At 34.5% G+C, this 13,835-nt stretch overlaps 1 pseudogene; it reads left to right on the forward strand.

Moving 5' to 3' along the window:
- The first annotated feature begins 3,386 nt into the window (after positions 1-3,386).
- LOC125388154 (bifunctional phosphoribosylaminoimidazole carboxylase/phosphoribosylaminoimidazole succinocarboxamide synthetase pseudogene) overlaps positions 3,387-13,835 on the forward strand; it is a 29,194-nt pseudogene continuing 18,745 nt past the window's right edge.

Below are 13,835 nucleotides of genomic sequence, written 5' to 3' on the forward strand. Positions count from 1 at the left end.
ATTCTATGATTTTATTATTTCCTTTTGTGTATTAACTAATCCCAGCTGTTGTGTTAGCATAACTTCTAATTACAAAATTGCACTGCTAATATTACCATTATCACTCCAAATAACTGACCTACAAATTAAATGAAAAGGGATTAAAGACAATGAAGGTGGAAAAATTATGATTATTGCTGGTGAGTGAGGCATGACACATCTTGCAAAAGCTACCATTCTGAAAACCAAGAACCAAAGATCAGTTTCACTGAAGGTGAGAAGGCAAACACTTCTAGAAGTATATATATGTGTGTGTGTGTGTGTGTGTGTGTGTATGTGTGTGTGATGTATGTTCCATTGAGTGGGCCTGAAGTCAAAATAAGGATCTCTCTCACTACGGTGACACGCATGACTCAGGCAAAATGGTTGCATGTTTGTGACTTTACTGTTCCTTCTGTGTGAAATAAAACTATAGATGATCTTAATTATCACATAATGTAAAATGCTGTGAATTTGAAATGCTGATGTGACAGAGATTGAAGAAACTCCAATCAGTATATATGAGGGGCAAAATCACTTTCAAGAACTACTCTAAACGTAGAAGAATTCCATCTTTTGTGGACACTGATGCCTTAAAATGTTTTCCTTCTTAAAGAGACCAAGTCAATGGCAAATTTCAAGGTGTTAAGGACAGGATAGTTGTTTTCTTTGTGATCAATGCTTCAACTACAAATAGAAGACCTGGTACAGAGAGAAATACAAAATTTCAAGCATAACAGCAAACATAAACTGGCAGTGCCCTGTAGGAGCAACAAGAAATCATGTGTAGCTCTTCTTCCCAGTCACTTTCCTAAACTATTAGGTTAGTGAATCTTGACAATACGATTTGGTAAAGGATATCTTTCAAGTTGTCCCTTAGATTTTCTGCAGTTTCTTAACTTCTGCTTTGTACAGTTGTTACCATCTCAGTATCAAAGTGCTGTTTCTAACACAAGTGTATCTTTGATCAATGGATCAAAGATTGGCAGCACCTCTGAAGGCCTGCTACTTGCTCAGGCTACTGTTGCAACAAAGAAAGATATGAAAAGACGAGTGTAACTCAAAAGAGATTACAATATGATGGACCTCTCCAAGACATTTATTAAGTAATATCAAAATGAATCAATTTATGATATTTAAGAAAAGACACTCCAGAGGTTCATCTATATCCTCAAAAGATTCTCCTAGGATGAGAAAGTCTCACTCAAACTTTTTTTTTATGTGTGTGTGTTTTCATGCCTATGTTTAGTGCTACATTATTCATAAGAGGTAGGATATAAGATCAACACAAATGCACATCAACATGAACAGATATGGAAAATGTAATTATACATGTATACACACATATATATGAATATTAATCAGCTCTAAAAGTATGTTAACCTATTATTTACAACAGAATGGATAGAACCAGAAGGTAAGTTAAATTAAATAATTTAGTCAAAGAAAAATGTTTTTTCTAATATGTGAATATTGTATGAAGTTAAATAGATTATCAGAACATATTTCAGTGGACTATACAGATTTGGAAAAATCACAAGGTAGGGGTAAGGTACGATGGATAAAGAGTGGTTGTATAATGGCTTTGGTTGTATAACCAAAGCAGATTAGGCAGAAGGGAAGAATTCTAGCATTCTACAGTGAGATGATTACAGTACAGGATTGAGTTGAGGTCTATTACTAAAAAGAAACACCACAGTACCAGCAGCAGAAATAATTTAAAGTATCAAATTAAAAGTAGAGTATACCTATCAAACATAGCTGAACATTTCAGATGGTATTTTCAATCCTCACCACTCATCATTAGGATCTGTAACACTGCCTTTGATTACACACAAGGTTAAGTAAAGTGTAACTTAGTGAAGCCCATAAAGCAGCAGGTGGCTTCGGAACTATCACTCAGGTGGTGTTGGTCTTTTCTGTCAGCAATAAAGTCATTGTCTTGACTGCCATGTGATGTGACTTATCTCCTAATTACCCTTTCTCCTCTCAGCTAGATGCTGCTCCCTCTCAAAGAGTTTACATGCAAACCAACTTAAACACCAGTCTTTACAGAATGTTTTCATTAGGACAGAAAAGTTCTCGAGACTGAAGAGAAACTAGGTTTTAGAAAGGAAGATGGAACAAACATATTTCAGACCTATTTCTTGCCCCATGAGTTCTGGTACTCTAGCCACAGTTAGGATTACTCTAGTACCAATTCTACAATTCGAAGCTATGTTAAACAACCCACTTTTCTTACTGGTGTCTCTGATTTTCCATCAGTAGAATAAGGGAATGGTAACATGTTTTCTAAGAGAGCTTCTACCTTTGGCATACTTTAGCAGGTCATCAAATTCAGGTGTTCTGAATTCCTCAATACTAAATAAAATCTCATTCTATAAACTTGTTAAATACACATCACTTTTAATCTGAAAACAGCCTCCACAAGAGAAACCAGAAGGCAATGCGTGGGAAATCACAATGAGTGTAGCTAATGAATGTTTAATTATGATTCACTCTGTGCCATGCATGGTACACAGTGGAAGGAAGGCTGTATCCTGAATGATGATGAACGGTAGCGAGAAAGTTAATGATGAATGACAAATTCTCAACATACTCTGTCTCTCATTAGCACTTGAGACAACTGATCTCTACTTCTAAAACTGTTTTTACTTGAGTTTATCTCATTATGATCTGCAATTTCCACACACACACACAAACAGACACAGACACACACAGACACACACACAGACACACACAAACACACACACACACACACACATATATATATATATATGAATGTATATATCTTGATAATTAAAAGAACAGAACTTGTGACGGTTAGTACTAACTGTCAACTTGATGAGATACAGAATCACCCAGGAGACAACTCCTGGGCACACTAATGAGAGAGTATCTAGCTAAGATGATTAGGTTAACTGAGTCCAGAAGACCAAGCCACTGTGGTTAGCACCAGTCCATGGGACAGGATTCCAAACTTGAGTAAAGAAAGAAAGTGAACTGGGTACAACCACTTACCATTCTCTACTTTATGCATGATCCAGCAAGACCAAATACCTCAAGTCCTTGCTACCTGGACTTCCCCAGAGAAGAACTGAACCCTTGACCTGTGGGCCAAAATAAAGCTTTTTCCCTTACGATGTATGTGTGAGGGTATTTCATCACAGCACCAAGAAGCATCTCTGTCTTAGATTTTTCTACTGAAGAACACATGGACAAACATTACGAAACTAACATAAAAAGCCTTCCAAATACTCCCCACAAGACTGAGATCCCAGGAAGGAAAAGAAACCCCATTGATCGCCAGGGTTGATTCGGCTGATCTGGCTGGCTAGGCGGGTGTCCCCTTCCTCCCTCACCGCTCCATGTGTGTCCCTCCCGAAGCTGCGCGCTCGGTGGAAGAGGAGGACCTTCCCCGAATAGAGGAGGACCGGTCCTCGGTCAAGGGTATACGAGTAGCTGCGCTCCCCTGCTAGAACCTCCAAACAAGCTCACTCAAACTTTATTCAAAGAGAAACAATTTGAAGATTTTGTCAGTGAGGATGAATGGAGGAGGTCCTGGATGTCCATGGGACCTACTGATAAAGAGTTGTTACAGATGGAAAAGAAATACACAGCTTCTGGGCACTGGAGCATGCCTTTAATCTCAGCACTCAGGAGGCAGAAACAGTCAGATTTCTGAAAGCTTGGTCTATAAGAGTTAGTTCCAGGATAGGCTCCAAAGTTATAGAGGAACCCTGTCTTGAAAAAAAAAAAAGAAAGAAAGAAAAGAGAAAAAAAAGAAAAGACAAGAAACACATAACTAAAGCAAAAAGTAAAGTTTAAACTTCAGGAGAAGAAACTTCTAAAGAAAATATGCAATGTTTGTGTTTCTGAGATTTCCATAATCATATTTGTTAAACTATTTCCACAATTATAACTGGAATAACTTTCCCCACCAACATAATGTCTCATTTGCTTTCTTTTTATTTTGGTATCACCAGATGGGTAATTATACTCCATAACCATGGTATTTGAGGGGTACAGCAATTAAATCAAAGATAAAATAGTCACATTTGATATTAGAAATTTAATTTTGATATATATAGATAGCAGTGCAGAACATTTATAAGAACCCGAACAACAAAATAGTATTTTTGCTACAGAAAATTTTCCATTCAGCAAAAATGCATATCTCATAAACATTATCTCATCTTGAAAAAATAATCAAGCAATTCAGAAATATGACTGACTTCCACAGAGGGCATCATATTGCTTTGGATGAGTTAAAAGGTCACCAAAAACTTTGCAATGTAGTGAAATCTGTCATACACAGTGGTTGCTAACATACAAAGAAGAGAATAATTAACCACAAAATTAGTTTAAAGTACATTCTAGGAAAAAATAGCAATGCTTATGAGACAAGTAAGATACAAAGTATGTTTCTGCTAAACCAAATTATACAGAGTATATAATCTTTGTATTTATTTCCTATCAAGGTTAGCTAGAGGTATCTAGTTATTTTACCTTGGGTTTAGAACTCCAGATTCACTACATATTAAAAGCAAGTAGTATTATGGAGACCATTTATTGGTTAAAAGATATTTAGGGAAAACTGCACTATTGTACCCAGCATATGTGTCCAGCGTGACAGTCTGGGAAAATCTTTATTATTATTTATCAGAATCTCATTGAGAAACTCTTCTAAATCATTACTGAAATCAGGAGCCAACCATAGTCCTTTTTTTCTGTTAACCAACAGACAAAATCCTACATAAATTGTGTGGCTCAGACACCTGTTCTATTAAAACGTTCTACATGGTCCATGTCATGAACCCTCTGACTCCTACTACAATCCTTCCTCCTCCTCTTCTGCGGCGTTCCCTGAGAGCACCATAATGTCTGACTGTGGGTTTCTGCATATGCTTCTATTAGTTGCTCTCTGATGATGAGTAGGCCAGTCACCAATCTAAGACCATAACAGAATATCATTAAGAATGATTTCATTGACTGTTTTTGCCAGTAGTATTACATTTTGTTCTATCCTTGGTCACTGAACTCCTGTTCCAGCGTCCACTTCCTTGTGGTTCATGAACTCACTCCCACTTTTGAGCCTTAAATTACATCAGTCATTGATTGACCATTTACACAAAATCTGCACTACCATTACCCCAACACTTATTGCAGGCAGGGCGTATTAGAGGTCGAAGGGTTTGTGACTACATCGGTGGCCCATGCCCATCATTGGAAGCCTTGTCAGGAGAACATGGCCCGTAGAATCAACTAAGCAGAGCTCATGGGGGCTCTCAGAGTCTAAAATGACAATCACAGGGCCTGCATAAGTCTGTTTACTAGGTCCTCTGTGTGTATGTTACAGTTGTGCAGCTTGGTGTTCTTGTGGGATTTCCAACTGTTAGTGGAGTTGTCTCCAACTCTTTCGCCTGCTCTTGGAAACCCTTTCCTCCTGGGGTACCTTGTCCACTTTTTATATAATGGTTTGTACCTTGCCTTATTATCACGTGTTGTGCCATATTCATATTTGATATCCCCGAAAGCCTGCTATTTTCTGAAGGAAAATGGAGAAAGAGTTGGGGAAGAGAGAAGGTTGAGGAAAACTGGGAGAAGTAGAGGGAGGTAAAACTTCAGTTGGGATGTATTCTATGAGATAATTAAAATATGATGATTCTACATAGATGCATGAAATGTGGAGATCAAGATGTGGAGTTTCCCAGAAACAAATGCCGGCACCACAGGGTGAGAGCTCTCTTAATGAAGACAGCAGTTCTGGAACCCCCAGTATGAAAGCATACATACTGTCATCGCTCTCCCACTTTACCCTGTTTTGATAGAGTGAGCCACTATAGCGTTCATAAGAAACCTGGAGCTGAGGAAATCCCCGGAAACCCACAAGGATGACTCCAGCTAAAACTCCTAGCAACAGTGGAAAGGGTACCTGAGCTGGTCTTTCCCTGTAATCAGGTTAGAGAATACCCTAATTTCATCACAGAGCATTCATTCAGTAATTGATGAAAGTAGATGCAGAGTTCCACTGCCAAGCACCAGGTTGAACTCCGGGAGTCCAGTTAAAAATAGAAAAGAGAGAATACATGAATAAGGAGTGGCAGGTGGGAAGGGTTCTCAAGATCATGGCGAAATCCACAGAGACAGCTAACCAGCGCTCATGGGAACTCAAAAACTCTAGACCTACAGCTGAGGAGCCTACAGCGAACTGAACTAGGTCCTCTCCATGTGGGCAAGAGCTGTGTAGCTTGGTACATTTAAAGGGTTGCTGGCAGTGGAACGAGGATCTATCCCAAGTGCATGAGCAGGGTTTTGGAGTCTATTCCCGATAGAGTTTGAGGCCAGCTTGGGCTTCACAATGAGTACAAGTTCTGCTTGGGATCCATAAAATGACTCTGTGTCAAAAATTGCAAACAAAAATATAACAAAAGCACGAAAAGGAAACATATTTTATAGTTGAATGGTAGGATATTAAATAAAATAATGAATATGTAAAAATAAAATAATAATAAAATAAAAATAAATGAAAATTTTATTAGAGTAAGTAATTAGTAGATTTGAACAGGTAGAACAAGGAATTTATGAATTTAAAGATAACAGAGCCAAAATATCCTTACCTAATGAATAGAAAGTAATATATGACAAAAATATATTAATACAACTGAAATTTAATAGAATTGAAAAAAATCTCTGATAAATAATTATGAGGACCAATATGTGTATGTTTTTCATCACAATAGCCATGTTTTACTGGAACTTACTACACAGAGGATATTAGCCTCAAGCATATAAAAAAGTTCCTCTATCTCCTGTGTTCTGAGATAGCAAAAAAATCTAAGGAAGCCCAGAATGGACAAAAATGGATGAGACTTCCAGAATTAAAAGAAAAGTGTGTAAAGAATACTGAATACATATGAATGAAGTCATAAAAAATGGTATACGAAATGCACAAGAATATACAGCTAAGAGGCTCATCAAGGTCTAGGTAAATTAAACTTAGAGAGTTTCACAAAAATACATTATTACTAACTTGTTAAAATTGTTGACATACTGAATCCTAAAAGCAGGAAAAGAGAAATGGTGTATCATAATAAATTATCTGCAGTAATATTAACAGCTTATTTCTCAGGAGCAATAGTGGAAACCAGAATTTGTGGACAAGTAATAAAAAATTATTAAAAGGATATCAACATTTAACAAAGAATGGCTTATCTACTGACAAGTATTCTTTCTATAAAGAAAATATTCTATAATCATATGTAAACATACCCCAAAGATACTTGGTTGCTATAGATTTAACCAAAAATTCCCAAAGTAATCTGCCATATTGAAATTAAATGATATTAGATAATGATCAAATATGTTTGACACGGATATATCTACTAAATTAATACATGAACACATAGAAAAGTAAATTTTGCTGTATTTTGTTTGTAACTACTTTTATTTCCCAAATGGTTTACAAGGCAAGTGCACATATGCTAACAACAGCCTCACAAACTAAGCCGAGCTCCATGTAATTTGGCATATAGCAAAAAGATACACACAGAAAGAACAGCAAATTAACATTTGAGAGATGTTCTTTGTTGAAGGCAAGTTTTTGAATGGAATTTGCCTACTAATAAAAAGATATCATCCAAACAAGAAGCAATCTTAGAGGTGAACAAAATTATTACAAGAACCAGTGCAGTCCAACCTGCAGGTATTAATAGTAGGAATGCTGAGCAGAAGCCATAGACAGAGAACAATTCACACAAAAGTCCATGACCACTCCTGTATGTCACATTTGGGAATATGTACCTCATCATGATACCACACAAGAGAGGATGGCTATCGCCTTTGATAACTTAGCTCTCACATTACAAAGCAGGCCATTTTTTGTAGGTACTGGGGAAAGTGGGAAGCTTCTGACTGCAGAATAATCCCATCATTGCAGTGCTCAAAGTGATGGACAAGGAAATATCCCATTACAAACATAGTACCTGTGCTGACAACTGTCCATCCTCTAAGAAAACATGGCATTTTAATTTCTCATAGAATTGTAAGTTTGTGTTAAATTTCAATTATTTAGAATAAAGCAATTTCCTTTTGATTCTCACAACTGTTTCTTTCAGAGTTTAAAATAAAATTTTATTAGATCAGCTTCAGTTTAAAAAATATAGATGATCATAATACTATTATGATGGCTGTTTGAGTCGTCTCTTAGGAAATGTTTAGAAATAAATACCAAATCTCTTTTGCAATTAAAATTTTCATTGCAGAAAAACCATAAAGATGATTTGTGATTTATTTTGACACAGCTTCATCATTTCTAGCTAAAATTTAAAGTGAAAAAAATATGCCATTCCTTGTAAATACAGCTACAGAATAATATAAAGCCCATTGAGTAAAGCACTAACATTAAAGTTTCCATGTGCAATGCCACATCATTTAATGATGTTATTAATTTATCACTGTTTCTCAACCCCATGTAGAACAATACAAGACTTTAAAGATCTAAGAATTTCTACACTGTACATAATTAATCCTCCAAAAGTGAAACTTTAATATATTAATACATTTGTGTGTAACACAAGAGAGACAGGTGCTCCCTAAAGGCATAGGGAAAGCTATTTCATCAAAATACATTTAAAGCACATAAACATAGATAATAATAAAACAACACTTCTTAATGAAGGTGTATACAATTTCAATGGCATTTTAATTTCACTAAAATATGCTGTTCAAAGTATATAAGAATCTTCTTAAATTGCTTATGATAAAAATAGCTATAAATACATTGTGAGTGTAAGATATGTAATTATTCTGAAGAATAAGAATTGTTAGAAGGTATATCTAAACTGTAGAGAGAACTATAAAGATCATCAGAATTTTGATATTTGATTACAGAATAACATTCAAGATTTTATAGTACTGCTTTTAAAACAGGATTATTTTGAGGATATTGACTATAAAACATATTTAAAATAAATGGTAAAATTGCAAGCTATTGCTACTACAAAAAGAGACAGGATGTAATCAATAAAAGGCAGTATAAAATGATATCCAGGCTCTGCTGAAGGCATTTGGATTGGAACTACTTCTAAGAGTTCTTATATAATTTGCTGCCTTTGTAATTAAGTATTCACATAAGTCAAAATAGAGAATGATGGAATCAGAAACCCAGAAAATGAATTGTCAAATGATAATATTCCTGATGCTAAAATGAAGAATCCAATCTGCTTTTCTCAGTTTTGTCTCATTTTTTCTTGTTTCTATTTTGGCACTGTGGAGAGAAAATGCCCCAAATAGACATCATATGCTACCAAATAAAATTCTTCTTATTATAAATGAGTTACATCTTTTTGTATAGTTGGCTAATAGGTTTCTCACAGAGAGTACAAGCATAACATGGTATTTCCAAGCCTATTGGATTTCTACCATAACTTGACACTATGAACCTATTGTTGAAGGCAGCAATACAATATTAAAATAGAAAAATAGAACTTGGAGAAATTTAGCTGTTACTAAACTGGAAATTTACCCTCTAGTCTGTGTTTGCAAAGTAGTAGACAGGCAAAGAGAGATTAAATAATTATTAATTTCACATTGATATGAACACTGTGAACTACAATAAGGACTTGCCTTCAATATGTGCTTACTGGTACAACAGTGGCATGAGTGTTAATGGAAGCGGAATAATCCTTTTGTACACTGTGAAGATATGTCACTAAGATTGGTTTAATAAATGTTGATTGACCAGTAGCTAAGCTGGAATTATAGGCAGGACAACCAAACTGAGAAAATGATGGGAAGAAGAAGGGTAGAGTCAGAGCAGAGGCCAGTCGGCCTCTGAGAAAGAAGGACCTGTAGACAATGAGGTAACAAGCCACAAGGCACATGGCAAAGTCAAGATAAGAAATATGGGTTAATTTAAATATAAGAGTTAGCTAGTAGCAAGCCTTACCTATTGACCAAACATTTATAATTTATGTAAAGTCTCTGAGCCATGTATTTTGGAAGTGGCAGCTGGTTATTTGATAGCAGGTGGTCAGGACAGGAAAAGTCTGCCTACAGAAGTAACCACTAATTTTTTATTTGATGTCTGTTGCACAAAATGGAACTCCATACTTGCCACTTTCAGTGATGACAAAATGTGAGGTTCAATATGTCATGGGTTCTACGAGAAAATCTGCTACTGTTATTCCACTATACAAGCATAGCTGTAAAATGTTTCCTAATAACATATTTCTATATATGTATATTAATACTTGGCTCAACCCTCATCAGTCAAGTTTCTTGTAGTAGATAATAATTAACCTAGAAAGTCACAAAAGGCCAACACCCAGAAAATAAGAGACTTGAACTGCTTAGTACTAAGTGGAAGGTCTATCTAATAACATTCTTCTCCTCAGGGTCTATGGATATGGAAAAAGAGACAGAAATAGTTTTAAAGCAGCTAGAGGTGATGCAAAATAATGTCCAGAAAAAGAATATTTTCCAGATATAATGGGGCAGATTCATGTATAAATTAACAGAGACAGTGCCAGTATCTATAAGATGTGCACAAAACTTGGACTGGATGAAATCCCAGCATGGAGACAGAGTAGGGGTTATTTTTCACCCCTAACCAAGAAGTTTTTTGCAATTGATATCTGCTGAAAGAGGGTGGGGGAGGGATTGGCTTTCTTTACTGGGAATGACAGTGTAGCCATACACCAGAGCAGGAGAAATAAATCAGCACAGTTTGCACCCTGACAATTTTTTTTTATTGTTTGAAAAAATGATCATGGAGTTGGGAGTATAGGAAGTTGTGAAAAAATTGAGTGGATTTGGGAGAAGAAAAAAAAAGACTCAAATAAATTAATTGAAATTCTAGAAGAATAAACAAAACAGTTATTTTATTTTAATTGAAAACCCTTTTCTAAGAACACACAGATTTTCTTAACAATTAATTGATATACAGCAAGTAATAGACAAGAAAATTATTTTAACTAATTGTTAAGTATTTCAGTTTCTGTTGCCATTATAAACCAGCATTCAGTTTTTAAACAGAATACTTACTTATCTTGTCCTTGTTACTGCTTTAAACTGAGGCATAGATTTGTTTCCAAATCTCTTGAAAAAATTTCAAGAGAAACAAAACAGCTCCAACACTTAATTGAAACATTGATGCCAAGTACAATTATGTAATTTCTGTGAATATCAGTGATACATATCACTGGGAAATACTTTCTTTGAATTGAGTTTATCTGTTCTGGCTTTCCTATTAGCTGAAGGCTCATGACTTTTAGTCAGAATGAAATTAATCAATACAGGTTCTGCTCTATATCCATCAGCTACAAATTTTCACCACTACAGATTTTCCTTTTTCAGTTATTTTTTTATTATCAATCATTTTAAGTATATACTAGTTTCTGTGGACGATATGAATATTTTGTATTTGCTCTAAAGGGGATTAATTTTTGTCAGTCCAGGCACTTCATAAAACTAGTCTCATATAAATTGTAACTGAAGTTTTCTGCCAATAATTAGTAATCATAAAACATAGGCCAATGATGTGCAGATTCAACAGAACAATTAACGTCCCTCATGCTTAAATGGAATTTGCACACAGATGTTTGACAGTTGAAGTGGGATTCCCCGAAGTATGTTTTGAATATATTTTATTACCATTGGTTAATTAAAAAGCTGCCTTGGCCTTTCACAGGCCAGATAGGTGGGAAAACTAAACCGAACACAGGGAAAAAGAAGGCAGAGTCAAGCAGATAACATATAGAGACAACAAAAGAGAACAACATGGTCAGGAACTTACCAGTAGGTCACAGCCTCAGGCTGGTATATAGATTAATAGGAATGGGTTAATTTAAGATGTAAGAGCTAGCTTGAAATATGCCTAAGCCATTGGCCAAACAATGTTGTAATTACTAAAGTTTTTGTGTGATTATTTGGGTCTGGGCAGTGGGAAAATAAAAGTACAGTCTCTGCTTACAGACAACCATCCTTTAGGTGTCCCATATTTTGTTCTATGTTCTTTTCTCCATTCTAGTCACTTATGTAGCACTAACATCCATTTGTTATCTTCAAGACACTTTTTCTGAATTTCCAGAACCCTGGGTTATAAGACTAAAGTAGTTTCACAAGAGAAGAACTAAATCAATGTGAAAATGACTTGTTTCAGTACTCTTTGAAGAACTGAATCATCTTAAGTTCCACTTGTGTTTCCATTTCTCACTAACCCCAAAATTTTAATATAATATCAAATATTTATTATATATAAATATATTTGTCATTTTAGTCCAAAATATTTTTACTAGCAAAAGACTCTGTAATGCTAATTTTTAAAATTATGATTGTAGTATAAATTTATGAAATAAAACTATAGTTGTATAATATGACTAACATCTGCATATTGAACATCTTAATATAACAAAGATGTTATTAATATGGTCAAACTGGACTAGGAGTATACCTCAATGGTAGAATACATGCTTAACATGATTGAAGTTGAAGCACCACTGAAAAAAAAAATAAGACAGTAATTATTTTCTTTTCTCCAATGTAGACTATTGTTTAGATACTATAGTTCACAACTGAATGGCTTAGCAGATTTCCCAATTCCAACAATAATCCCATTCTTTAAAGAACCAAGCCATGCTATTGTTGACTTCTATACATTGGAACAGTTACTTTGTTCTGCTGTTTAAAAATAAAAATAAAAATAAAATAAAAACAGAAAAAGAAAGAACTTCCTAGCTTACTTAACAAGTTGTAGTTTCCCTTGAAGGAAATCTCTTTATGTTCCTGTTTTATAAAAGTTTCTTCCAATGCTCAGAGAAGCCCTGTCATGAAAAAGCAAAATAAAAAAATCTGCCAATTATTTAAAACCATATACCTGTCATCCCATTATCTATATTCCATTTTTCAAATTATACTTATATACAAGGTAATCATTTTCATTACTTTCAAAGTATAGTAGAAACATAGAAAATATTTCTGGATGACTAATTTAACTTCACAAAAATATATGAAGGCTTGGTGTATATTGAATGCGAAAATGAGCAGTTAATGAATGGATGTATAAATGAATGAATGACAGTCTACATGTTACCAAAACAAACAGCTTAAATAGAATGTGTATCTGGTAAATATAGGGCAATTGGAAATATTTATTAGGGATTAAATATTTCTAAAAATATGCTACATAATTAGACACCATTTATTTTTTTTTAAAAAAAATTGACCTGGTTTAAAATAAACAAAAAATAAATAAACATTTTGCACTGATTATAAGATACAATGAACTAATTATTTCATTTGAAAGATCAAATTCTTCTTATGTATACTAATTCAATGGGATAGAGAGCCTCAAAAGTCTTCGAATGACTTCTGAAAGCTATAATGATGATGTAAATGTTGATAAGTATTTTGCTATGTTTTCAGAAGCATTATTTCATTAAATCAAAATTAAAGAGACTCAGTCTCAGAAACAAAGAGTAGGGAACTTTGAAAAACAAAATGAAGGGCCAGGACATAGATTAGCATTTCTTTGAATGGATTAGTTGATTTTCTTCAAAGTAAATTTCTTTTCTCTACACCTTATTTCTTGAACTGATATTTCAAGAGAATTTAATGAGAGCCCAGAAATAAAATTAGAATTGAATTAACATATCATAAATTGTTACTTTGAATATATTCAGGATTTACTTTTTTAATTTTTTTCTTTTTATTAATTAAAATTTTCATTTTTCTTACCATATTTTCCCCTCCCTTCTCTTGTTCTGTTTCCTCCCTCAGCCTCTTCTTTACTCATACTCCCAACCAATGGGTGTTCT

The sequence above is a fragment of the Myodes glareolus genome, chromosome 6, assembly GCF_982192425.1.
Source record: "Myodes glareolus chromosome 6, mMyoGla1.1, whole genome shotgun sequence".
NCBI classification, from domain to species: domain Eukaryota; kingdom Metazoa; phylum Chordata; class Mammalia; order Rodentia; family Cricetidae; genus Myodes; species Myodes glareolus.